The following is a 25,756-nucleotide window of genomic DNA, read 5'->3' as shown; positions in this document are numbered from 1 at the left end:
AGAGTGCCCGCTGCCCAGTCATGCGAGCTGGAGTTCACATCCAAACAAGCACACAACAAGCTGGGTGCCCTGTAAACATTTGTAACTCCAGCTCCAAGGAAGCCCATGCCTACTTCTGGTGTCTTCACCTATATGTGTATATCTACTCACACACACACAGACACATTCACACAAACACACACACACACACACACACACACACACACACAGACTAACGCCCACTCTCTCACAAACACTCACATGAATAAGCAAACAAATAAATAAGCAAACATAAAATTAGCCTTGAAGGCCCAGACTGACATCACAAGCCTGTCATACCAGCATTAGGGAAGTAGAGGCAGAAGGTCATGCCTAGCAATGTATCAAGTTCCAGGCTAGCCTTTATCTTGAGAAAACAAAACAAAATTCCTAAGAAATGTAGTTCAGTGGTAGGGCACTTGCCCAGCTAGTGCAAGGCCCTGGATTTAGTTTCTAGCACCATAAAAAAAGAGAGAGAGAGAGAGACAGAGAGAGAGAGAGAGAGAGAAAGAGAGAGAGTAGCCGGGTGGTGGTGGTGGGTGCCTTTAATTCCAGAAGCAGTCAGATCTCAGTGAGTTCCAGGCCAGCCTGGTCTACAGAGCTAGTTCCAGGACAACCAGGGAGGGCAATGAGGAGAAAATCTATCTCAAAGAAAAAAAAAAAAAAAAGAGAGATTAAAAATTAGCCTTAGACTGGGTGTGGCAGCTATAATCTCAGCACTGAGGAGGGTGAGGAAGAGGATCAGGCCTTCTAGACTAGCCTGTCTAAAAGCAAAACAACAAAAATCGCCCAGAATATTCTCTTTGAAAAGGCAAGAGCAGGAACACAGGGCGGCTTGCTGTGCAGGGAAGGGTCTGAGATGAATAGCAAACATTGAATGATGACAAGATCCCCGCTTAAGGTAGAGATGTGGACAAAACTGATCCTCGGCCCCAGATAAAACATCTAGATAAATAGCATAGACTTTCTCACGTTCATTTACATGGCAGGAAGCGATTTTTTAGAGGGCCGGGGGGAGCAACTCAGGTTTCAGAGAAATCTGAAGTCTGGAGTTGCGGAGAGCAAATTCAGTCCAGCGGTGAACCCTGGGGGCATCCTGTAGACGTTTTGAGGCTTTGGAGTCATCTATAAGGCTTGTCATGTAGCAGGCAGTGCTGTGTATCTGGGTGTGTACCAACTCATTCGCGTCCTCACGTCTACAGGGGATATTATTGGGGTACTCTACCTTACAGATAAAGAATCAGGCACAGAGCAAAGCATCAGAAATTGTGTGAGCCTGGCTCAGAGTTCACGCCACAGCTGATCGTCCTCATGGGGCGAGGATGAAGCGAAAATGGTCTGTGAAGGGTTCACAGGGCAGAGCCTCCAAATAAGGGATCAAGGAGTGTCACCATGAGAAAACTGAACCTGAACTTAAGGCAAGAATCCTGGCCCTACGTAAGATTCTTGTGTTTACAGGAAAGCACGCAAAAGGTTCCCAGAGCCAGCTTTAAACCGGTCAACGTGAGAAGCCTAGCCGGTGCGTTCTGGTGGAGACTGGCATATCCAGCCTCCCGGAGGCCATTCGTCACAGGGAAGCTGGCTGGCTGTGTCGCTCTCCTCTGGCGATGTGGCTCGGGCACCCAAGTGTAAATCTGTTCCTCATCTAACCCTTGGCTAGAGCGCTTTGCTGAGGGTGTTCCAGAGAGAACCAGAAGAGACCTGCCACACCGGATGCGAAGGGTCCAAGCTTCCTGGTAGATGCCAGAGTCCGGGAGAGGCAGCACTCCCCCAATACACGCTCCTTTTGCGAGTGCTGAAAACGCAGCACTCCTCAATGCGGGTTGCTCGCTCCTCAAGTGAGCGTGGCAGGGTATTTGAAGAATTCATTTGTTCAGCTTGGCATGGAAATGTACTTTCAAATTAAGCTACGGTTACTCTGGATTCTGGGAGAATATTTGTTCTAGGTCACATTTACACTTACAAGCTAAACTCAGAGCAAAGATCCTCAGGCGTGAATTCTGGTTTTAGTATGGTTCAGATTACCTCTCATTCAGATTTTAGCCTTTTAACTGTTCAAGCAAAGGCTGCTAATATATTTAGAACTATTTAGAGTTATTTCTAGTGTTCAAAACCAATCTTTATGATCAAAAGCAAGTATGAGTGTATTCTAGAATTACCTGGTTTGCCAGTTAACTTTGATTCATAGCTCTGTGAGGTCTGGGGGTGGGGGGAGTTCAAACTATGAGCATGCACTTCCTGTGAGTTCGAATCACCTATGTGCCACATTCTAGTCCTGTCCTGAGTTCTGACTTCCATTCCCACACTCATCCCTAAGGGTTTAGACAGCAGCTACTTGAGAGGTTTCGGTGACACCTGAAGACACCTGACTCCCCATGTGACAGAACGGTTAGCAAACTGCTCTTGTTGTCGTTTTAAAGAACATCACTTAAACTGGATTAAGTGGTTTATGCCTGTGAACCCAGCACTCAGGAGGCTGAGGAAGGAGAACTGCAAAGAATTCCGAGTCAATTTAGATGATAGAGATGGGGTGCTAACAGGAGGGTATGGGGTTGGAAGGGAAAGAGAGAGAAGAGGAAAGGTGAGGTTTGGGGGCACGGGGGGGGGTAGTCACTTTAAGGCCAGAATTCACATTTTAGGGAGAGCTAGAGTTGTAAATAACCTCATGGCTTACAGAGATGCTCTGTGTGAAGAAGCGTTCACCAGAAAGCAGGAGGAAACCAGGAAGGAAAGATTAGCCTCAGCCGAGGGCTTCTAACAGGTGGCATTTAGCTTTTTGCCAAGTCACCACCACCCACTCGGGTAAACATCAGGGAGAGGCGCTCCCACTCTCGGGGCTCTGGCGTCATGGCATGTCTGTCAGCCCTAAGACTGAGAGGGTAAAAGGAGTCCCATTCAGAGCCAGGCCGCAGGACTAGGAACTTACCTAGAGGCCCAAACAATAAGCGGGGGATGGAAGCACGGGCTCATCTCAAACACACACACCCAACTTGCCCACCCCCCTACCCTAATTAGCAAAATCCTAAGGATGAAGATCCAGGGGTCCGAGACATTCTGGCCTCTACCTTTAGTTGTTCAATACTGAGGAAAAGTTCACATTCGAGGGCTCGGCTATGTTGATGCTGGTAACAGATTCTGTTATGGCGAAGGGCATCATTCAATGGATGGCTGTGTTTGATAAACAGAAGCAAAGCCAAGAGGCTCAGTTTTCCCAGGCACTTCTATCAACACAGTCCTGAACAGGAAGCATTTTGCTGTGGGTTCCCAGTGACACCAGCTGTATGTCCCAGGAGGGGGAAGCTACTTGCCAGAAAGTGGGCAAGATAGAAGGGTGTTTCTGCCCCAGAGTTGACAGCACACGAACAACTGATAAGAATTTATGATCTTGCTCCCTTTAAAGTATCACACGCTTAACACTTATTCTTAAAAAGTTCAACAAACAAACACCCAGACAAACCCAAAACACAAACGTAGCACACTTGTGCCTCCTGGACAAAGATGCTCTAGTCACAAGCATACGGTAGAGGGGATTTATCGTTTCCCTCCTTATTTTGGCTCTGCTAACCTGAGCCATTGCAAGATGTAGAAAGAACAGAGTCTGGCTGGCAGGCAGATGCCAGAGAGGGAAGGAAGCTGCCGAGGTTTCTATCAGGTATAGCTTGAAGAAACGTGGTGTTTTATATTTTGGAGGATTTTTTTTTTCTCACGCACATGATCTCATTTCACAGAGCCCCAGACTCTTTGCTGCACAGAGACCTGAAGTCTCATTTAATGAGGGATTTTGAAACTTCTGTGGCTCTGTCAACAATCTGGCTGTTGTGAGGGGATGCCCTAGGCATTGTAGGCAGTTTGGAAACATCCCTGCCCTCTACCCATTAGATGAACAAACACGTGTCCCTAAAGTGTTTTGACAACCAGAAATGTCTTCAGACAGTGCAAAGTTTGTAGGGTGGGGAAGGTACAGAATGGCTTTGTGGAGAGCTGATGATAGAGTCTCTTGGAGTTGCTGAGACTTTATGCACACAAACAGTAGAAGCTGTTATTTCATAATGCCTACCCCCAACGTAAGTCTGATGTCTTTTATCTTTTACTCTTTTTTTTAAAAAACTCTTTTTTCCTCATCCACCAGTTGCCCTCTGAACTACAAAGGGTGTGTAGTCCAAGCTGGCCTAGCACTCACTAATCTTCCTGCCTCTATCATAGGCTTGTACCACCAAACCAGGCCAACCGTCCTACCCTTGATCCGGTTCCTATTTCCAGGGCTGCTAAGCCTGAGACATTCGAAGTGTTGCTCAAAGGGACAGGCCAGTCAGCATCCGCGATACCAGACTATTTATGTAATGATGTGGCTGAAATGCTATCAGTTTTGTTTTTCAAGTACAACAGTTACATCGTACACTAAGACCACATTTTGTGGTCTGACCAATCTGCTACCACAGGCTGACTGACAGGCCACCATGAGACTTCTGAAATCAGGCTAATGACCTGCCCAGGTATCACAATGTCTCATTTAAACTGAGAATCTCTGCTTTGAGGACCCATGAGAGCTGCTGACAATCTGGTTTTCAAGACTTGGGTCATTTTCAAATTTCACTACTGACTTCTGTAATAACAGCCTCATGTAAGAGTCACATTTTTTTTAAGGCATACTATGAACACTCAGCAATAAAAATGGGGTCTTGAAACATGGTCAGTTCCTTGGTACTAAAGTCAGCCTCTATATACTCCAAAGGCGATGATCTGATGACGCGAACGAGGAAGCAATACGGTACAGACACTCGGTCTCTCACTCGTTAACTGGGCGCTTGCTGTGGCCTGGGCTGTGCTCAGTGCTTGGCTACGCAGTGGTGGCCACTGCACAGTCTTCGTGCTCATAGTCCAGCAGAGAGGAAAGGGCAGAGGGAAGAGCATCAGCAAAGATTGGCAAATGTGTTGGAATTACCTAGAGCAGCTGAAATGCAAGAGGCGTAAAAGGACCAGAAGAGGCTCAGAAAGGAAATAGAGCTGGATGGTGACTGGGCTGAAACACAGCCCTTATTTTGTGTGGAGACAAGAGGAAACCAAAGGCCATGAAGTTTGCCCATGGCTAGAAGGCCTCAGATGAATCTCCAAGTAAAAAGAAAAAAGAGTGGTTCTTTTATAATGGTTTTGCTCAGGATTTGATCTACGCCTTTAGGAAGTTCTCTGCTAACACCCAGGGCATGTGAGTAGTATTTATAAGAAGGACAGAAAATCTAGAACCCCAGAATGATAAACCCCACGGGTCTCTGTCTTGTCAGCCATGCTTAGCATCGGACAGACCAAATCTATGGCTCACTGTCATCATTCCCCTTTCAGACAAGATGCAACTACCATCCTTTTTCTTCAACTCTCTCCAAGTCTAAAACGTCAACTCCAAGGGGACAGAGTCTATGCCTGGTCCTGATCCTCAAAGTCTGGAACTTAAATGACAATGCATATTTGTTAAAGGAATAATGTAGAAATTATTAAATAAAGAAAATAAGGATTATAACTTCCATTTTAACAAGCTAACCAGTATCATTACCTGTTTTTGTACAAAGTCTGTACTGGGGATCACGTAGCAGGATGAGGTGGAAGCATACAAAGACTCCTTCCTCAGGAGGAGGAGGTCACATACCTCCCCTGAGCAAACATTTATTGCATTGGAAGCTAAGGCTGGCTTAATAATGTAGATAACCAACAGTGGGCCACAGGTCAAGCCCAAGGAATGATCCAGATATAACATGCAGAAAAGACTGGAACCTTCCATACCTCTGGCTGATTACGGAGACAGACACCTTCCTTATTCTCTTAGAGTTACATTATCACAGATTACATTACCATAAATGTAACTGTCAGGACTTCATAGACTCCATTAAAATCATGAAAAGCAAATCCCACTTGCTGAGGATCACTTAAGCAGTCCCCTTACTCTCTCGAGGGAGCGTGCGTTCCTCTCACACATCTAGTGTTTCTGGAGAAGTAGCTGTACGGTGTACTCAGTTCACGTGCAGAGGACAGGGGAGCAATAAAAGAAAGGAGATGGCTCACAAGCAATCCTCCTTGCAAGAAAAGAGACGGACTGGAAACAATCCTTTGAAAAATTATCTTAACAGACCAACCAAGCTCTCTGGTAATGTGACCTTATAGTTCTTGAATTCCTGAGTACAAGGCAGCTCATGGAAGCCCCTCACTTCTTGTGATTCCTCTTAATCCTAATCGCTGTGAGTAGAAGTGTGCTCCAGAAGTCAGCAAACCAGGGTCAGGAAGCCAACTTCACCTTTCTGGTTATTTTTACTGCAACATAGCCACAAACAATGGCATCAGCACTATCTATGGCTGCTTTTCTGCAACAAAGGGACAGTGAAGTCATGGAAGCAGACACTAAGGTTTGCAAAGCCCGGTTCTGCAGGAGTCTGCCGAACTCTGGAAACCCCGATTCCCTGAGTTTGAGAGCGTTTTTTTTTTTTTTTTTTTCAACAGCATTGCTGTATGATGTCATTAACTTATCCAGAGTCTTGGTTCCTCATACTCCCATCTACAAAATGAGCAGTGCCCACGATGATCAATGTCTCAATGAGTAATGAAGGGGACACCGTGTGCCAAGTGCCTCCACCCAAACCAAGTCCGATAAGCATGGGCTATTATTGCTCCCTCTTTGGAGAATGGGCGATTGAGTCAAGTAACCTGACCAAGGGCATAGAAGTGTAGATCTGATACTAAAACTCATGAGCTCTTTACCAGAATATTTTCCTTTGCTTCTTTCTCACGTATGGTGTTAGTTCCAGCCAGTGGAAAGATTAAAAAAAAAAAAATTATGATCAGTGGGGAATGGTTCTAGATCGGCACAGATGAAGGAAAATAAAACCCCAGCTCTATGCTAAAGTATTTGGGAAATACTACCAAATGCTGGCACAGCCCCACCTCGCTTCCCAGCCCTCAGAGTTCTGCACAACGGACCATAAGCTACTCCCAGCCCTGTGCAAAGCAGTTAACACATTCAAACCGTATTCCAAAATTAACACGGAGTTCGCTTTTTTTTTTTTTTTTTTTTTTTTTTTAATGTCAGAGTCTCAAGTAGCCCAGGTTGGCTTTCAACTCACTATGTAAGGATAGTCTAGAACTCCTGATCTCTGTGCCTCTACTTCCTGAGTGCTGTGACACAGATGTCACTAATCATGCGACTTAAAGGGGATCCATTTTTACGACCGTAACTTTCAGAGTGGGCCCTGGCCGTGTCCCCCCTTCAGTGTGAATGGGGTGCACACCTAGGCTGTGGGTTATGACCTTGCTCCACCCTTGTGAGACAAATGTCCCCACACAGTTCCTCAGCATTTCCCATCCCCACTGCAGTTTTACTGTAAAATGATGATATTAATTTACAAAATATAAATGTGATCATAAGCTTAGTGCAAAGTCATGATGGATCGTGGTTAATTTGGAAAATAATGTTTGTTTTTTTTACATGGTGTTGGGGGTAGAACCCAGGCTCTTAAATATGGCAAGCAAATACTCTACCACTGAGGTACACACCACTAAATTGGGAATTATAATTTAATAAAGATGCCCAGTTTTTGGCGGTAATATCATTTTATATTCAAAATGAAACCAGACAGTCCAAAAGTAATAGACTCGGGTGTCATTTTAAACATGCTAAAATTGAAGGCTGGAGACATGGCTGAGCAGTTAAGAGCACTGATCGCTCTTCCAGAGGACCTGGGTTCGATTCCCAGCACCCACCTGGCAGCTCACAACTGTCTGTAACTCTTGTTCTAGGAGATCTGACTCCCTTACACATGCGGACAAAACACCAATGTACATAAAACAAAAATAACTTATTTTTTTCAAATTCTAAAACTGGTGTCCAAAATGAATTTAAAAAAAGAATACACACAAAAGAAAAAAAAATGAATACTTTTTGTTTAAGGTCTTTGAATTAATCTTTCAGAAAAAAAGAACTTCCTCTAATATAAGCTGATACAGTCACTGTGATGGTACGCAGATGTCATTCTATCCTCCTCCAAACTACACTGCTAGGCTGCAAACAGTAAAAACACGGAACACTTTTACAGTCCTGTGATCCCTGAGGACGTGCTCATCGGGGCTTGTCTGAGGATGACCTTGTGGTCGGATATATGAAATACTTATTAATGAGAGTCTCACAGGTCTCTTTGTAAGAAACATGACCAATGGTGTGTCCTGAATCAAAGGCTCTGGGCTACGTCGACACAGTCAAACATTAGCTTCAGTTTTAGGTGTGACCTGCTTTTGTTTGGTTAACATTAGTCATTTCAGTTATAACTAATGAAACGAGATCTGCTCCCATTGGAGCAGGGGTGACACAGATCTTGTTCAATGTGGGCGTCCTCACATGTCAACGACCTTAAGGCAAGTGTCCCAGTGCAAGAGAACTTCCCTCAGGAACTCTTCACAGGAAGGGGAATAAGCCAGGAATAATTTTCCTGTGCGTGTAAATGAAGCTTTTTTTTTTCCCCCTAAAGTAGCAGATGGAGACTATTACAGAGATCTATAACTGGCCAAAATGCAGAGAGTAAGTGATGGTGGGGTTTCATCACTTACTCTGACACATAAGGCTCAGAGAAACCGCGAAAGCAGGAAGAAAACGGTGAGAGCCAGCAGGCTAGGCTGCGCACTGCTCCACAGCGCTGTCTTGACCCAGCAGGGGAGCCATCAAACCCATAAAACCCCAGCAATATGACGGCCCAAGCGAGGCCAAGCAGTGACGACACCGGTCAACATACCGGCATGGGTGAGGGGAATGTCACAAAGTCCCACCCCAGGAGAAGATCTGTAGGCAACCAATGGCTGCCAAGAAAGGAAGAACCACATTTTTTTCAGGGACAAAATAATCCTAATAGGTTAACCAATCCCAAGTGGTCAGACCTAAGCATATTCACACTGCATGGCTTAGCAGGTCTCATATACATGCCTATATATGTATATATGTGTGTGTGTGTTTTATATATGATATATATATATATATCATATATAAAACAATTAAAGAAGAGATCATGAATTTGGGAAGAAGTAGGAGGGGGGACATGGGAAGAGTTTGAATGGACAGAAATAATGTCAATACAGTACTTATGTGGGAAATTCTCAAAAAATTAAAAATGTGTTTAAGCTGAGTGTGAAGTATTTTTGAAGTTAAAAATATTTTCTTTGGCTGGAAATATGGCTCAACACTTATTCATTGCTCTTTCAGGGGACACAGGTTCAAGTCCCAGCACACACACATGTCTGCTCACAACTCTGAAACTCCAGTTCTAGAGGGCTGGATGTTCTCTTCTGACCTCTGTTAGGGCTTGGCATGCATGTAGTGTACATAATACCTTCAGGCAAAAACCCTTCCACATATAAAATAATAAAGAAAGTAAATGCACTTTAAAAAACTACAGACATTTTTTAAGGGGTCTGGGGAGATGGCTTCATGGTTAAGAGCACTTGCTGCTCTGGCAGAGGACCCAGATGTGGTTCCCAAGAGCCACATAGTAGCTCAAAGCCATCCATTACTCCAGTTCCGGACACCCAACACCCTCATGATCTCCACGGGCACCAGGCATACATGACATATTCACATATGTAGGCATAAAACTCATACACAACAAAGTAAATCTATTTTCAAAAGCTGCCATTGTATTCTAGGACACTGCAACTATGGCCTCTGTAAAAAGAAAGGCGGGGGGGGAAGACTGTTCCAGTGAAAGACAACGTGGAAAGATGGGAGCAGCCTGCTGGGGGGGGGGGGGGGGGGGGGAATTGGAGCAACCTTTCCAAGGTGGGGAATCTTGCTTGAAAGTAGCTCACAGGTTAATCAGATTCTCACCCTGTAACTCAGAAGCTCACAAATGTCTCCGTGTCTGAGCACAGCAAACCCAAGCTCCTCAGCCTCCCGTCGGTCACATGGCCCTCTTTTCACACAGGAAACAATACACAGGGCACAGCTGGGGGAACGCAGCGTGGGACAGCCACCCTCTCGGGCACCCCATCATCTTCCTTCCTCATTCGCCCTTGCTTTCCTTTTCTCGTTAATGTGTTTTTCTTAGACTCCCATTTGCTATCTCTGACTTCCAACTGTAATGGCCTTGGTTAATAAGTGCCCAGAGTAACAAGTGGGAATCAAGCTATGTGGCTGTCTGATTGCTACTTGCTCTTAGTGCTTGTTTAAATAATTTCCTCCAGTGTGCTCATACGTGGTTCATGACCAGGAAAGGGGGGAGAGCCTGGCTATGAAAACCTGACATGTTCACTTATCTATATAAGCTTTGAAGGCAAAACGAGCATGTTACTGGGAAGAAACAGCTTGCTTTGCTTACTTCTGAGGAAACGAAAGTTACGAAGCAGAGGAGAAAAGGGAAGAGAGGGGCCAAGGAGAACCATTTTCCAGCCTATACAACTTACCTAGGCAGTAAAAGTTGCTTAGATTGACAACTGGCTATACTGACAGTTCTAGAAAGCAAAATAATATTAAGGAATTTCAGGAGATAGACACTTAGTGGATGGGTGGAAGTAAACAGAAAGTATGATACAGGGAATGTCAAGAAATGTGTGTCTATCAGGGATGTTAAAACTCTAGAAATGGGTGTTGGAGTTGAACTGATGTCATTTCTCATGCACTCTCCACTTTCAACTTGTACACTTGGAGTTAATACATGGATAACACACGGATAAAAAACAACCCCAATGTGAGCTAATCATTTAGTCCCAAGCTTACATGGACACACTGGGTGTTCTGAGTTAATTACATGTGAAAAGACTTTCAAGGGAAATACACTGTGCTAGTCTCACAAATTACTTTTAGAAAGCACAGGCTATCCTGTGTCATCCAAATTCAGAAAAATGTTATTCACTTAGTTGTATCCTCTTTTTCCAAACCCCCCATCTATGGCAAAGTGAGAATGAGAAGCCACAATGGCCAACACGGTGTATCCCTTTTAAACCAATCCCAGTGAAAACCAGGAGAGGGGTTGGTCCTGGTAAGCTCTGTCCTGAGGACTGTGTTAGCAGATTTCACACTAACTGATCTGGAATTTGGACACTGACTCGCATGCCAAGTGTTCTGATGTTGAAAGTCTAACTGAATCTTGTTCCGACAGAGAATCCTGGAACTCTGGGTTGCAATAATGCAACCCTGCTGTTATCTCCAGCCCAAACGAGAGCACTCAGCTCCATGCAGACCTTTGATACTAGGAGGGGCAGAGTACACAGCCAGGAGTTTCTTCCTGCTTCTCAAAACCTGCCAGGAAAGCCGCTGAAAAGACTTTACATTTTATATTGGAAGCCCACGTAGGTTCTGTCCACAGTAAAACAGGGCTGGAAAAACTTCTGGAAACAGTTCACTTCCTCTGCTGCAGCATGAAGAACAATTGATTTTTGAGCAAATGGTGCAGTCATCTAGCTATGGCTCTCTGCTTCCCAATCACACTGAGTACGTGCTCTCTCATTCCCTCCACTGCCAAATAACTATCCTTATAACCTACCTGCACAGATGTGCACAAAGCATGCTGAAGATACTATCAGCTTCCGCTGTTCTTTTGTTGGAGATTTCATCAATGCTCACTGATGTCACTACTCTATGCTAGTTATATGAGCTATCTGTTTCCCCAAACTCGTTCTCTCATCTATCTATCTATCTATCTATCTATCTATCTATCTATCTATCTATCTATCTATCTCATCTATCAACTGAAACCTACCAAAAAAATAATAATAATAACAATACAGAAGAATGTTGAGTGTGAACATTTATGGCATCTTAGTAGCTTCTGGCTGACATGGCAGGATTAAAAAGTACTTCTTTACAAATAATCCTGGTCCCAGCTGTAAACTATGTGCAGAAACTAACTCAATGTAGATCAAAGGTCTAAATCTAAGCCTCCAAACTGAAAAAGAAAACATAAGGAAAGTTTCATGGCATTGGATTTGACACAAAATCATAGCTATCAAAAGAAATAGGTAAACTAGACTTTATCAAAATTAAAAAATTAAGCCAGACATGTGGTACACTCCTGTAGTCCCAGCACTCTGGAGCCTGAAGCAGAAGGATCAGGTGTCAAGGCCAGCCTGAGCTACAAGATACATAGAACCTAGATAAATAAATAAAATATAAAATTTAAAACATGGTTGGGATAGAACTCAGCGGCACCGCACTTGCCTAACATACACAAGGCCCTGGCTTCCATCCTCAGTACTGCAAAAGAAAAACATGAAAATCTTGTTACTCTAATAACACTATCAACAGAGATCAAAGGTATCCCACGGTGCAGGGGAAAGCATTTGGAAATCAGATTCTGGTGAAGAACTAATGCCCAGAATCCATAAAGAATTGCAAATTCAGCTGCAAAGCTAGCAAGCAATTTGATTTGTTAATCAAGTGGGATCTTGAACACGCATTTCTCCAACAGACAACGGGTACCCGAAAATACATTGATCATCATTAATCGTTAGGAATGAGAAAAATCAAATCCAGTATGATACAATGTCAATTATAATGTCAAAGTCTCATTATAATGTCAATCATCAAAACTAACTCCCATTGGACAAACTAGACCTCTTTGTCCAGTGTTTGTGACGATGTGAAAAAATAGTAGAAGACAATAGGTTGATGCTTCAAGAAAAAACAAAAGAAGAAAACCTATAAATACTTTGATTTCCCAATACCATTGCTAGATGTAAATCTTAAGATAAAAGCAGGACCCAGGTGTTCGTGGGAGTTTCATTCACAGCAGCCAAGAACAACCCAGATGTCTGCTTTGGAAGAGTAAATGCTTAACAAAACCAAGTCTATGCTTTACCACAGAATATTATTCAGTCTTTCAAAGAAATGAGCCTTCTATGAACCTTGCAGACATGCTTTGTGAAGGAAGTTGGTTACAAAAGAAAGGACAAGGGGTCATGAAATAGAAAGTCCGAAGTGGTACCTATTTTTACATAACAGGCAAGAAGGCTGGTTTACGGAGAGTATGAGGATGGCTCCCAAATCACAAATTCCATCACGCTGAGTCTTCTGTCTGTCTTGTACAGAGATGCTTCCTTGAATACCATGCATTGAAAGATGTCAAAATGCTGATGACTGCAGGTTGTGGTGGGGCCTACCTGTAATCTTGCTGGATGGAGGCAGGAAAATCAAGAGTTCAAAGCTACCTTGGACTACAAGAGACTCTATCTCAAAAAACATAACAAATAAAAACTGCAAAGCAAGAGAAGAAGGAAGGAAGGAAGGAAGGAAGGAAGGAAGGAAGGAAGGAAGGAAGGAAGGAAGGAAGGAAGGAAAAGAGATACTAATGGCCCCCTGAGAAGTCAGACATAGATCATGAGCAGCCCAAGTTACCCTAGTCTCTTCCCACAGGCACACAGGAGAAGATGTGTCCTCCCCAGCCACAAAGATGTGGTATGTACAGACAAATAAGGATTTGTAGTGCGGGCTCAGAGTGAATCACCATCACGTGTAATATACCATCAATTTACCATGTAAACACACCAGGCAAGCATCATCTAACAGATGTCCTGTTTAATAGGAAGGGAAATTATGTTCTTCCTTAAGTAGGATAGAAAGGGATTCTGGGAGATGCACTCACCAAAGGTCACCAATTCGATGGGTCCCGGTTCTTTATATGGAAGGCAGAAGAAGAGAACGTGGGCAGATTCAGGCAGCTCACTTGGGTTTGGGATTCCTCTGTTCAGTTCTTGAAGTGTCCTTTGAGGCAAACCCTCAAGGGTTGAAGAAAATGTTAGAAATGTTCTGTTTTCATTGTTTTTATTTCATTCTAAGTCTCACACGTGCCTAGAAACTGAAGATATTTTCTTCAGAAAATGAACTATCATCACTCTAGTTACTCAAGAAACCAAGAAATGTAACTCATGATCTTACCCTTAAAGAAATGGGAATTGTGACAGGAACATGACCAATTTCTTTCATTTTGTGTGTTTTGACCTTTAGGGCAGCCATGACTTAAGGATACACATACTTCTTAGGAAGGATACAGTTGCAGAGGCTCACAAAAAGACCTGCCTCCTTATATAGAGATAAAAATATCTAGATTGGGGCTTCCCACATAGTTTGTAGAGTTATGCTGCTCACCGCTAACATGTCATCACTCTGCCTGACTGCATCCCAAGCACATCCCCAAAACCAAGGGAACCCAGAATAGGTCCCCGAAAACCACAGAAACAAGGCATTAGCGATCCATCTGCAATTAATTAGGGTTGGCTGGAGAGTGACTGACTCTGTCCTAAAACCATAGTCAAGATTTCTTGAGGGTTTTTCTTTTCAGGGAGAGGGATATGAAAAGTGAAAAGCATTAATTCAGGTTTTAGGTTAATCTTGGAAGTCACAGTACAAACTATTCAAGCGAAAAGAATGTAAAGTTCAAATTAAAACGTTTAAGACACACGGACATATTAAATGAAGTCTTTCAGTGTATCCTACCTTTATTCCATGTCTGGAGATATGCTCTTCCCAGTCCTTACAACTACCGACAGAGCTGATCAAGCTACCTGAAGATCCAAATGGCTTATGCATCCACATTTCTTAAATTCAACATGGTATCATGACTGTCACACTCTACTAGAAGCTAAAAGATTAGACTTTCAATGCCTACATGACCATACCCTATATCGTGGTCTGTGTGTTTTCTTTGAGACAGAGGCATGCTTTATATATCCCAGAATGCCCTGCCTCTGCCTCTTACGTGTGGGGATTATAAGCATATGCAACCATGCCTTACTCCTTGATCTTTGATTTTATACAAATCCCTTCACTGGTTTGAAGTTCAAGATATATTTGAATTGGTTTTAAATAGCTGATTTTGCCACGGCTGTTTGGTTTTGGTTTGCTTCATGCTTTCTTCCATTAAAAATTTAGCCAGGTAAAGAGACAAGAAAATGAGAGCCAGTGGCTTCATGGGGACACTGCAGGACCTTTAGAACTCTATAGAACACAATTTGGAATCTTCTGGATTGACTGGCCTCTAAAGCCAGTCAAAACACAAAAATGTTTAACTACATTTCTGTTGGAATGGCTGATGTTCTGTGAGATCCATGCCTCTACCAAAACACAAGCACTAACCTCAGCCCTGGGTCAAATCCTTATCATCAAGAATTTCCTCAAGAGGGAAAAAGGCCACGGCCTCAACTTAGAGAGCTGCAGCTTTGAGACATGTGACCTCTCCAGGCATAGAATCTTTACCCAACCCTGAGAAAATGACTATATGTCGCCTGCAAGATAGAAACCAAGCCAACACCACAGTTATAAGCTGTGTCTTCAAATGCACAGAACTTGCTGAGGTTCCTCAACATGCCTACTAACAAAAGTTCTCCCTTAGCAATGTAATGTCTCAGCAGTAGACGTGGAAACCCTATAATTTGGAAGCAAATTATTAATATGTAATGAGAGACAGGATTCTCAGTTTTATGCTATACTGTAAGGAAGGAAGGCTTACCAAGGGGGTAGTCATAGATAGTTAAGTAACAAAATTCCTTAAAGTATAATATGCAGGCTCAGTTGTACATTTCTGGAAAATCTAAACAGGATTTATTTTGTAAAACTTCAGTAGTTGCTATTTCGATTGCTTACAAAAATCTCCAGATAAAACCCATAAGTGTGGATATATGCAAATATATTAAGTGTACATAATATAATTTTTTCTTTTTGCTTTTTGCATGGAGTAAATCTTAGAGCTTCTTCCAACGAATGTTCTGAAAGCTGGGTGTGGTGGTGCATGACTTTAATCCCAGCACTCGGGAGACAGAGGCAGGCAGAGCTCTGTGAGTTCAATGTCAGCCTGTCTACAAAGTAGGTTCCAGGACAGTCAAGGCTATTCAAAAAACAAAATTTTCAAACATGACTGCTGTACTTGGTTTCTTTTCTTTTTAAATTATTTTTATTATTATTGCTACTACTATTATTATTATTAGTGTGTGTGTGTGTGTGTGTGTGCATGTATGTGCATGTGTGGTACTTTGTGGAATTTTCTCTTTTCACTGCCATATGAGTTCCATGAACTGAACTGTGGAAGGCAGGCTTGTATCATCAGGCAGCAAGAACAATTACCTTAAGAGCTACAGCATGGGCCCACACATTAAAACAAAACAACAACAACAACAAAAGTCCACTTTGCAATAATTATCCTATTCTTTTAAAATGAAAACTTCTTTTTAAAGATTTTATCTTATTTCTTCACTTTCTGTGTAAGGGTGTTTTGTTGTTCATGTTCGTGAAGCGCCCGCAGAGGACAGGGGAGGGCGTTGGAGCAGTGGTAACTATAGTCAGAGTGGCTGTGAGCAGCCACGTGGGGCTGGGAACTGAACCAAGGTCCTTTACAAAAACATTAAGGGCTGAGCCATCTCTCTAGTCCCCTGTACACATGGTTTTTAAAAGTTGTTTCAAATTCATTTTCTGGAAGGACGAAGGCTACGCCAATATTAAAACTCAAACAAACAAAACCTTAGGAACTAATACTTCTTTTTTTTTTTTTTTAATGTAGTCTATAGTCATGTCCTCTGCTTAAACCAAGCTTAAGCTGAAAATAAGAATTTTACCCCTACTCTCTACCAGCTATTTAGGTAGGTTTATATGTGAGCAGAGGCCAAGGAATGACGAAGCAGCTCACGAGCAGAGGGATATCGGTGGGTAGAGTAAAGAACAGAAATGCAGAGAAAGTGGCGGGAGAAGTACTGGACTGGAAAAGCACAGAGAGGCAGGTGGAGAGGAGAGAGAGGAGTGTGGTGATGGGCATGTAAGGATCAACCCAAACCGGGCATGTATGGTATCATAAAGAAACCTGGGACTTTAATACACTAATTAAAATGAATTAGTAGTAATCATTTATGTCTTCCATTTTGTAGACAGGGTAGTAATTATTTATAGACAGGGTCTTACGTAGCCTAGGTTAACCTCAAACTCACTTCAAAGCTCAAGGTGACCTTGAAAGCCCGATACATCTGCCTTGGCTCCCAGAACTGAGGTAACAGGTGTGTGTCAACGGGCCTGGCAGGAATACTTTTTTATTGAAAACAGATTCTTCCTTAAAATAAATCAGTTGCCCACTCTCAAGGAGGAAGCGCATGGATTTAGAGCCACCACGAAACTGTGTGGGTTGGGCATCAGATTTCTAGTTGCCGCTTGGCCTCTTACACTGCAGGACCTCGGGCATGCTCTCTGCTGTCTGCGCCTCAGCTCTCTCGCGTGTATCCTGAATGCAAGTATCACTCCATGAACTAAAGATGCCACATTTGGAAGCACGCCGCCGCAAACCGCCAGCAGCCTGTAGCCTCCTGCCCACTCCAATTTCCAGTTCTAACAGCAGACAAAGTGGCCTTGAAAATCCTATCAGCCTCTTGCTGGATCTTCTACATTCTCTTGCCATTGTCTTTAGAATAAAGCCAACATCCTTGTAAGCCCCAAAAAGTATCAGGCCTCAGCTTCATCTCTTGCCACAGTTTCCTTTACAGATCATTCCTGGTTCTTCACATCTGCCTGGATCCCCTGTCTGGCCAGCCTGAACTCAGCCCTCACCTTCACTCCTTCATGAAGCAGTATGGGGAGAGCCTGACACATGCCCACAGTGTCATTAGCACTCTTCGTGACAAGAGCTCAAGCCGAGGGAAGTTGACCCATCCAAGGACAGACATGGTAGAAAGTTGGCATGTCACTTAAGCTCACAGTAACTGTTAAAGCCTAGCTCATCCTCAGCCAAACTGAGACTCTACTGGAGCAGAATTCGGTCTCATTCACATCTAAAACATGACACCTGTGCTCAGTCCTGGCCCAGAGCGGGTGCTTAACTTAGATTAAAGTGAGCTATCACTGTGACGTTTTCAACGCTAAGTACTGAATTTTACTATTGTCACTGGTAGTTCAAATTGTATTTTTAATCCAGAAGCTACTATATAGAGTAAAAAGAAACGGAATGAATAAATCCAAGGTAACACTTTCATATCTGGTATTTTTGTAAAATATGAAATCAGTAAATGAAACAACCTAATGTACATCCCCCAAAATAGGACTCAGCCTATCCGTACGGTGTCATTTATGAACTTATTTTAAATCTCTAGTGTTTCTCACTGCTTGGCAGCATGAAAAGAGCTTTCAAGGAAAACTAGATGATTTGGAGATCTCTCCTTTTAACATTTCCCATGTGACATCAATCATAGCATCCAAAGAGTGGTTCACCTTCTCCAACCCTGCACTTCTGTGTCTGCACCTCCTGAAATGAAAAGGCCAAGGGGAAGCCACGCTCGAGTGGGATGAAGGGTGGGCAAGGCTGAGCCACCAGTCAGGAGCCAGTGACAACAGCGGCTCGGTCCTTGAATCCTCACTGTATCCTGGGCATTGTGCAGCATCCTACTTGGTGGCTGCTAGGATCACAGGAAGCAAGAACTGTGGTTCTGCCCACTTGAGAGATGGGGGAGCAGAAGAGAGGCCGACCAAAGGTTGAGCTCTATTAATTGAACACGGTGAAGCTGAGCGTCAAACCCAAAAGGGGCTGAGAATCTGAGCTCTAAATTAGTATGCTCTGTGAGAGAGTCCAGTTGGTCCAGTTTGGGAGAGTGGAAAACTCCAATTGTGTTTAAAAAAAAAAAGATGACAAGCTGCTATAGTTTAGATCTTCAGGATCCCACCAAAGGCCTATGTTCAAAAGGCCCAGGAGGTGGTAAGAGGTGTGACCTCACCAGAAATCTTAGGTCATTGTTTGAGAGTGACTTGACAGAGATGGTGGGACCCCAGTCCCTATTTTTATATTTCCTGGTTATGAGGAAAACAGCCTGGCTTTATCGTGCACCATGACACATGTCCTTGCCACAAGTCCAAAGCAACAGAGCCAATCAGTCATGAACTTTAACCCCTAAAAGACCAAGGCAAAAATAATCCATTCCTCTTTTTTTCTTTTTAAGACAGGTTCAGGCTGACCCTAAAATCGGCAATCTTTGTGTCTCAGCTTTTCGAGTGCTGGAATTACAGGCCTGAACCACCACTTCTTAGTCCCTAAATTCCTAAAAAGCCATTCAGACCTTGCAAAGTTGTTAAGAAATAAAAGATCCCATGAAATGAATAAGTGAAGTCTTCAGCAGACAGCTCTTTCTTACTAACATTTTACAAAAGAGTCTATCTCTTTAAGACCACGAAAATGAATATGTTAAAATTTATACCATAGCAATGTGAACAAAACACAGACTACTGAATTTTTATGTACAGTTCCTGGGTGGTAGCCGTAAGATGGACACTCCTCACCTCCATCTTTGCTCGTTGACATCTGACCCTTTTTATAACATGCACCTTGTACCAGCGAAACCTAAGGCACCAGCTAGTTACTTATTAAGCTTGGGTGCTAAAGGCTGACTTGTACAGATTACACTGCTAACTGCCCAGCCCGGCCCGTGTGCAAGCGTGGAATCAAGCAATCATCATAGCCGTGAAGTTCTGTCGTATCGGCAGAATTCAGCTACAAATTGCAGCAATCCGTATCTGACCTCTGGTCTGCGAGGTTTGTCCGAACCTTTGAACCTCAGCTTGGAGTTGAGAAACAGCGAGAAGATGGTTAGTAATTATTCTCCAAAGCCAGGTAAATAGTTAACGCTGTGACTGCTGCTTGTCCCCCCCGGAAGCCCAGTCCCCGAAAGACCAGTGATAGCCAGAGATGAGGCACTGAAGGCAATAGAGCATTTTGGGCAAATCTAGTAAAAGCAGGATATTTCAAGACGAAAACCTCATTAAATAAATACATAGAACTAAGGAAAGGGGAATCTGGCGCCAGAAAGAAGACTTGGTCAGCAAAGCACTGCCTGGGCAGCCCTGATAGCCTGTTTGGATCTCCAAAGCACACGCAGAGGCGGGAGAGAACCAACTCTACAGAAGTTGTCCCCCGACCTCTACAGTTCACCATGGCATGAGCAGGCACACAGAACACTCGTATGAGTGCCACACGCACGAGCACACACACATGTGCGTGCACGCCTTTAATATCTAGTGAGAAGCACACTTAACATTCCCTTTACAAATTAGACAAAACTAACAAGCAGTCAATGCTTTGCGATGTAATGTCTCATCCAAGGGTACCATGTTTCAGCCATTAAATAAGCGTCCTGTCTACTCTGTTACAAAATACAAACACACTTGGAGCCACCCACAGAACAAGGCAATCACGGAAAACCCAGCTACAGACATCACAGACTCGTCGACCTTTGACGCTGACACCGCCACCTGGGCGGCTACGTGAACAGGCTGACACTCCAGTGGACCGGCAGTGCTCCTGACACTCTAGGCTGTGGCTTACTGGTCACCATGAGGCAATACCCACCAAGATGGAGGAAGGCTTGTTATGACCGAAAAGCTGTTTCGGTCGATTAGCTTCCACTTCGAGTGCCTTTCAAATCGTTCCATTTTTAGGAAGAAAGGGGGAAAAAAAGACATTCCGCCTTCTGGTCGTTGTGGTTAATATTTGGGCAGAGCCTATGAAATACAACTAAAGTATTATACATAAGGTAAAAAAGCATATGCCTGAGAAAGTATCTGAAATGAAAAGCAGTGAAGCTAAACAATGTCTTTAGAAATCATGCCCATAACTAGAGAATTGGTAGGACAAATAAATAGAGCAGTAAGACACATATACCCCTTTTAATTAAAACAAAACAGATTGTTTGGCAGACCTGAGTTAAATTGCCTTAACCAAGCACAGCCATCTTCAACACAACTGAATGAAAATAAAAGATTTCCCTACCTTTCCGGTCTTGACGCTGGATGCACAGGCCAATTGTAACCACAGCCAGGCTTCAGAACCTTTGCCCCTAACCCCAGGAACAGCGAGGCTCCACCCTCCAAGGCTCCTGGCTGGGCATTGGCCAATGGGCTTTGGCCTTGGCAGTCATTTGCTAAGGACACCTGGAAAGGAGTTTGAAGGCGTGGCTCAGAAAGCAGGGAGGGGCCACAGCTGTCACTCGGAAATGCTTAGTAGCATTATGAAAATGAGTGCAAAACCTACTCTAACAAAGAGGTGATTGGGGAAATACCAAGAAGCCAGAAATATCGGCGTTTCGTAGAAAGGAAACTTGACTGAAATATTTGACCCAGGTTCTAATCATGACTAAAAGAAAATCTGTTTTTCTTTCCAACCATCCTTTGGAGAATCATGTAGGGTGCCCACTGCTCTTGTACTGCTTAACATAAATAGGAAAAATAGTAATTCCTACCTCCTGTGGGGTGTTGTGGAGATGAAATAAATAAATAAATACGTTTAGGTGAGCAAGAAGTTGTCTGGCAAATAGAAAGTACTAAAAAGTGACACCGTGAGGCATTGGACACAGGACATACAATTCTAACTAATCCCAGAATTTGGGAGGCAGAAGTAGTAGGCTCAACTGTTCAAGGCAGTCTAACCTAACTAGTAAACTGCCTTGAAAGTCTTAAAGAAAAGCAAGATATTACTATGATTTCTTGGAAATCCTGGGTTTTTTTTGGGGGGGGAGTGGTTGGACTTCTTTATTATTATTATTATTATTATTATTATTATTATTATTATTATTATTATTATTTACGATTTATTCACTGTGTATCCCAGCTGTGGCCCCCTCCCTTGTCTCCTCCCAGTTTCACCAACCCTTTCTCTTCTCCCCCTACGCCCTTTCCCTAGTCCCCTGATGGGGAGGACCTCCTCCCCCTTCTATCTGACCCTAGCCTATCAAGTCTCAACAGGGCTACATCATCTTCCTCTGTGTTTGTTTGTTTGTTTGTTGTTTTTAAAACAAACATTGCTCTCCCCTACCCTGCCTTTATCATATCTAGGCTAAATAACTTGAATTATTGGACACTCTATCTCATCTAATCACTACCAAAACCCATCTTTATAAATATGATTTTAAAAAATGAAATATTCGTGCTGGAGAGATGGCTCAGAGGTTAAGGGCATAGGCTGCTCTTCCAGAGGTCCTGAATTTCAATTCCCAGCAATCACATGGTGACTCACAACCATTTATAAAGAGATCTGATGGCCCCCTTCTGGCGAGCAGGCATACAGGCAGATAGAGCACTCATATACATAAAATAAATAAATAAATCTTAAAAAAAGGAATATGCAAAAAATCCCTCATAAACTAAACTTTCATTTTATTTTGTTTATTAATTTGAAATAGACTCACCCGTAAAAACTTGAGACAAGTAGTAGGGGCACAGAAAGACAAAGAGATCGGTAAAATGGCTTCATGGTAATCAGGAAGATCCAAAGCACTTGAGAGTAAATTCCTTAACTATAAATAGGATCCAGAAACTTGTTTTACATCTATTTGTTTGTGGTGTCTCCTGTGCCTCAGTGAGCATGTGGAGTTTGGAAGACAACTTGTAAAAGTTAATTATTTCCTTCCACCACGTCCCAGGAATTAAACTGAGGTTAGCAGGTTTGGTGGAAGGCGCTTTCACCCACGATGGCCTGGAATCTGTTTTTATACGAGTACCTTGGGGGCCAGGGGATAGCTCAGCAGGTAAGAGCACCTGCTGTCCTTGCTAAGGGCTAAGTTCCCAGCACGTACTTGGGGTTTGGCAACTGTACCTCCAGCTCCAGAAGATCCGACACCCCCTTAGGGCCATGGTGGGTATTGCAATAGTGCAAAAGACATACATGCAGGCAAAACACCCATGCATGTAAATGGAAATAAACACATCTTCTAAAAAAAAAAAAAAGCGTATTATATAAGAAAAAAAAAACCTCTGTTAATAGCATGCTTTGAACATTAGATAGAATATGAAGCTTGGGGTTTCTTGTAAGAATATGTATTTATATGTAAGTAAATATGCATGTTCTTAGAATCAACGCTACCCTAAAATACAAAATCTCGGGGAAAAATATTTGAGGGTTGTAAGTTTCAAGGTAGGATGCAGCCTGAGTGTAAGGGGGGAGGGATAGAGCGCTTCCTCAGTGTGTGCAGAGCCCCGACTTTAAGAAATGAAAGAGTTAGGTGGTCAGAGCAAATAGCTTTTCACAGAATACGTAAAAGCAGTAATTATGATGACAATTATAGCCTTCCTTCAACATGAAAGTAAGTGAAGTCTTCATGCTTTGGCTTTGAACAAAGTTGGCTTTAATAGATTCAAACAATATAGACACACACACACACACAAGCCACAGGAAAAAATGGAAGTTTCCTCTCTTAGTCTCAAGGACATTGTTCTCCAACCCCACACAGCCCTCCACGTATACAAATGCATACAAATACGTAAGGGCACCCCATAAGCCATGCTGATGCAAGCCACTCCCTGCCAGCGAGCATTTGCTTTTACTGTTTCTAGAAATACATTTGATACTATTTAATGGGGGGTGGGGGGTGGAGGGCATAAACGTGGAGGTCAAAGGACAACCTGCAGATGTCAGTTCTCTCCACCCACCATGAGGTTTCCAGGAATCTAAGTCATGTCACCAGGCTTGGGGCCTTTATCCACTAAGCCAACCTCATCATCCCATTTGGTACTACTTGGAATTCCAAAAGCTTTGCTTTTGTAGCCAAAAGCTTTTGCTGTTTGTGTCAGTACATGACTGACGTATAAGAGGAAGAAACTGTTCACATGCACGCACACACACACACACACACACACACACACAACACTGAAGTATTAGTCTGTACCAAACATTGACGCTGAAGCCACATAGCCATGTTAATAGAGTTAGCAACAGTTGGCCATGAAGCTAAGTATAAGCCCCTGGAAAGAAGCTGGGATTTAGAGAAGTTCCCACAGACCTGAATGAACAAAGGCACCATAGTTTTATTCCCCTGGTTAGATTATCAAGTACTCTATTATAGCACTTAGCATAGAATATAGTATATATTGGCGTAAAGTCTGAGGCATTTCATCTGAGAAGTTAAAAATGGGACCAGGTGTGTAGTCCAGTGGTATAGTACATGCCTAGCATGATCAAGAGCCCTTAGCACAAACAAAAGCCCACAGGAGCTTTGATCCCAAAGACAGTCCTCTAAACTGTTACATCACACTGTTCAGATTTATGTAAAAACAAAAACAAAAACAAAACAAAAAACCCTAAAACCCTAGCCAGGCATGGAGGCTGTCCTAGCTTGCTTTCTGTTGTTGTGATGGACACCATGGACAAAATTAACTTGGGGAGGAAAGGGCTTATTTGGCTTACACTTCGACACCCCAGTCCATTAGTGAGGGTGTCAGGGAAAGAACCTGAGTAGAATCGGAAAGCAGAAACTGAAGCGGACACCACGGAGAGATGCTCCTTCCTGGCTGGCTCTTCTGTGGCTTAGTTGCTCAGCCTGCTTTCTTACACAGTTCAGGACCACCAGCCCAGAAGTGGCCTCACCCACAGTGGGTTGAGCCTTCCACATCACTGTGGTGATTTGAATGAAAACGGCCCCCATACACCATTCCATATTTGAATGCTCCGGCCCCAGTTGGTGGAACTGTTTTGGAATGATTAGGTGTGAGCTAGGGAGGTAGTGGTCACTTCAGGGTGGATTTTGAGGTTTCAAAAGTTCAGTTACCTCTCTCTCTGCCTTGTGCTTGTGGCTCTTGTGTGAGCTCTCAGCTATGGCTCCAGCCCCATGCCTGCTGGCCTGCCTGTTGCCGCACTGCTTGCCATGATTGTCATGAACTGACAACTCTCTAAAACTGTAAGCTAGCCCCCAATTAAATGATGTCATGGTGTCTCTTTACAGCAATAGAAAAGTAACTTAAGACAGTCATTAATCAAGAAAAGCCCCCACCCACACTCAAATGTCCACAGGCCAATCTGATAAAGGCAATTCCTACCCCAAGGTTCCCTCTTCCCAGGTGACACCTCTTCGTTTAAACTGACAAAAATCTAACCATTACAGTAGCATATACCTGGAATCTAAGTACTTGGAAAGTGAAGGCAGAAGGATCAGGAGTTCAAAGTTATCCTGGGCTACAAAGGGAGTCAAATCTAGCCTGGGCTATAAGACACCCTCTCTCAAAATCAGACCAAAACAAAACCTGTCATCCAACTGAAAAGTCTCCAAACTTAAGACCAACTTTAAAAGAAAAGAAAAAAAAAATTCACTTCTTTACCCATTTACAGAGTTCATTCATTTTAATTGTCAGAAAGAGTTCTAGGTACAAGGGCTGTAGTTTCCAGCAAAACACCAAAATCTCACCCTTAGGAACCTTATAATCTTATCGGGAAAACAGACAGTGAATGAGCTAACGCACAGCTCGCTAGTTACATCGGGCTGTGCAAGGTCAGGAGGAAGCACACAGCAAAGGTGAGCAGGTGTGGCAATCGGCGTGTGCCTCCCGGTCCTTAGACGGACACAGAAAAGAGTCAGTACGAGTTACTAGTTACACAAATTAAGATGTATGCCAGGCTTAGGGGCCCTGCCTGTACTCCCAGCACTTGGAAGACAAGAGGATTGCTATAAATTTGAGGTAAGCCTGGGATATATAGCGAGTGCCAAAGCCTAGACTAAAGTGTGAGGCCCTGTCTCAAAAACAACCAACGATAGTTGAGCAGCGATGGTGCACACCTTTAATGCCAGCACTCTGGAGCCTAGGGCAGGTAGATCTCTGAGTTTGAGGCCATCCTGGTATACAGAGCAAGTTCTAGGACAGCCAGGGCTGTTACACAGAGAAACCTTGTTTCAAACAAACAAACAAAAACCAAAACCCATGGACAACAACATCAAGCATATAATGTTAATATATTACAATATGCCTTAATCTTCTCGTGAAATATGCTGTTTATCTAAGCATGTG

The 25,756-nt window shown here is 43.3% G+C and overlaps 1 protein-coding gene across 2 annotated transcripts in view; it reads right to left on the bottom strand.

Annotated features, from left to right (window-relative positions):
* The window catches only part of Rbm47 (RNA binding motif protein 47), a 133,806-nt gene that overhangs the window by 14,872 nt on the left and 93,178 nt on the right, over positions 1-25,756 (bottom strand). For both annotated transcript variants that reach the window (XM_055629387.1, XM_055629386.1), the window contains one exon: positions 13,617-13,749. The gene's annotated coding sequence lies outside the window, so the exon portion shown is untranslated. The remainder of the gene's footprint in view (positions 1-13,616; positions 13,750-25,756) is intronic.

Source organism: Psammomys obesus, unplaced genomic scaffold (assembly GCF_907164565.1).
Source record: "Psammomys obesus unplaced genomic scaffold, mPsaObe1.curated_primary_1811, whole genome shotgun sequence".
NCBI lineage: Eukaryota > Metazoa > Chordata > Mammalia > Rodentia > Muridae > Psammomys > Psammomys obesus.
Note: the sequence above shows the minus strand (reverse complement) of the source record. Positions and strands in the feature narration are given on the sequence as shown.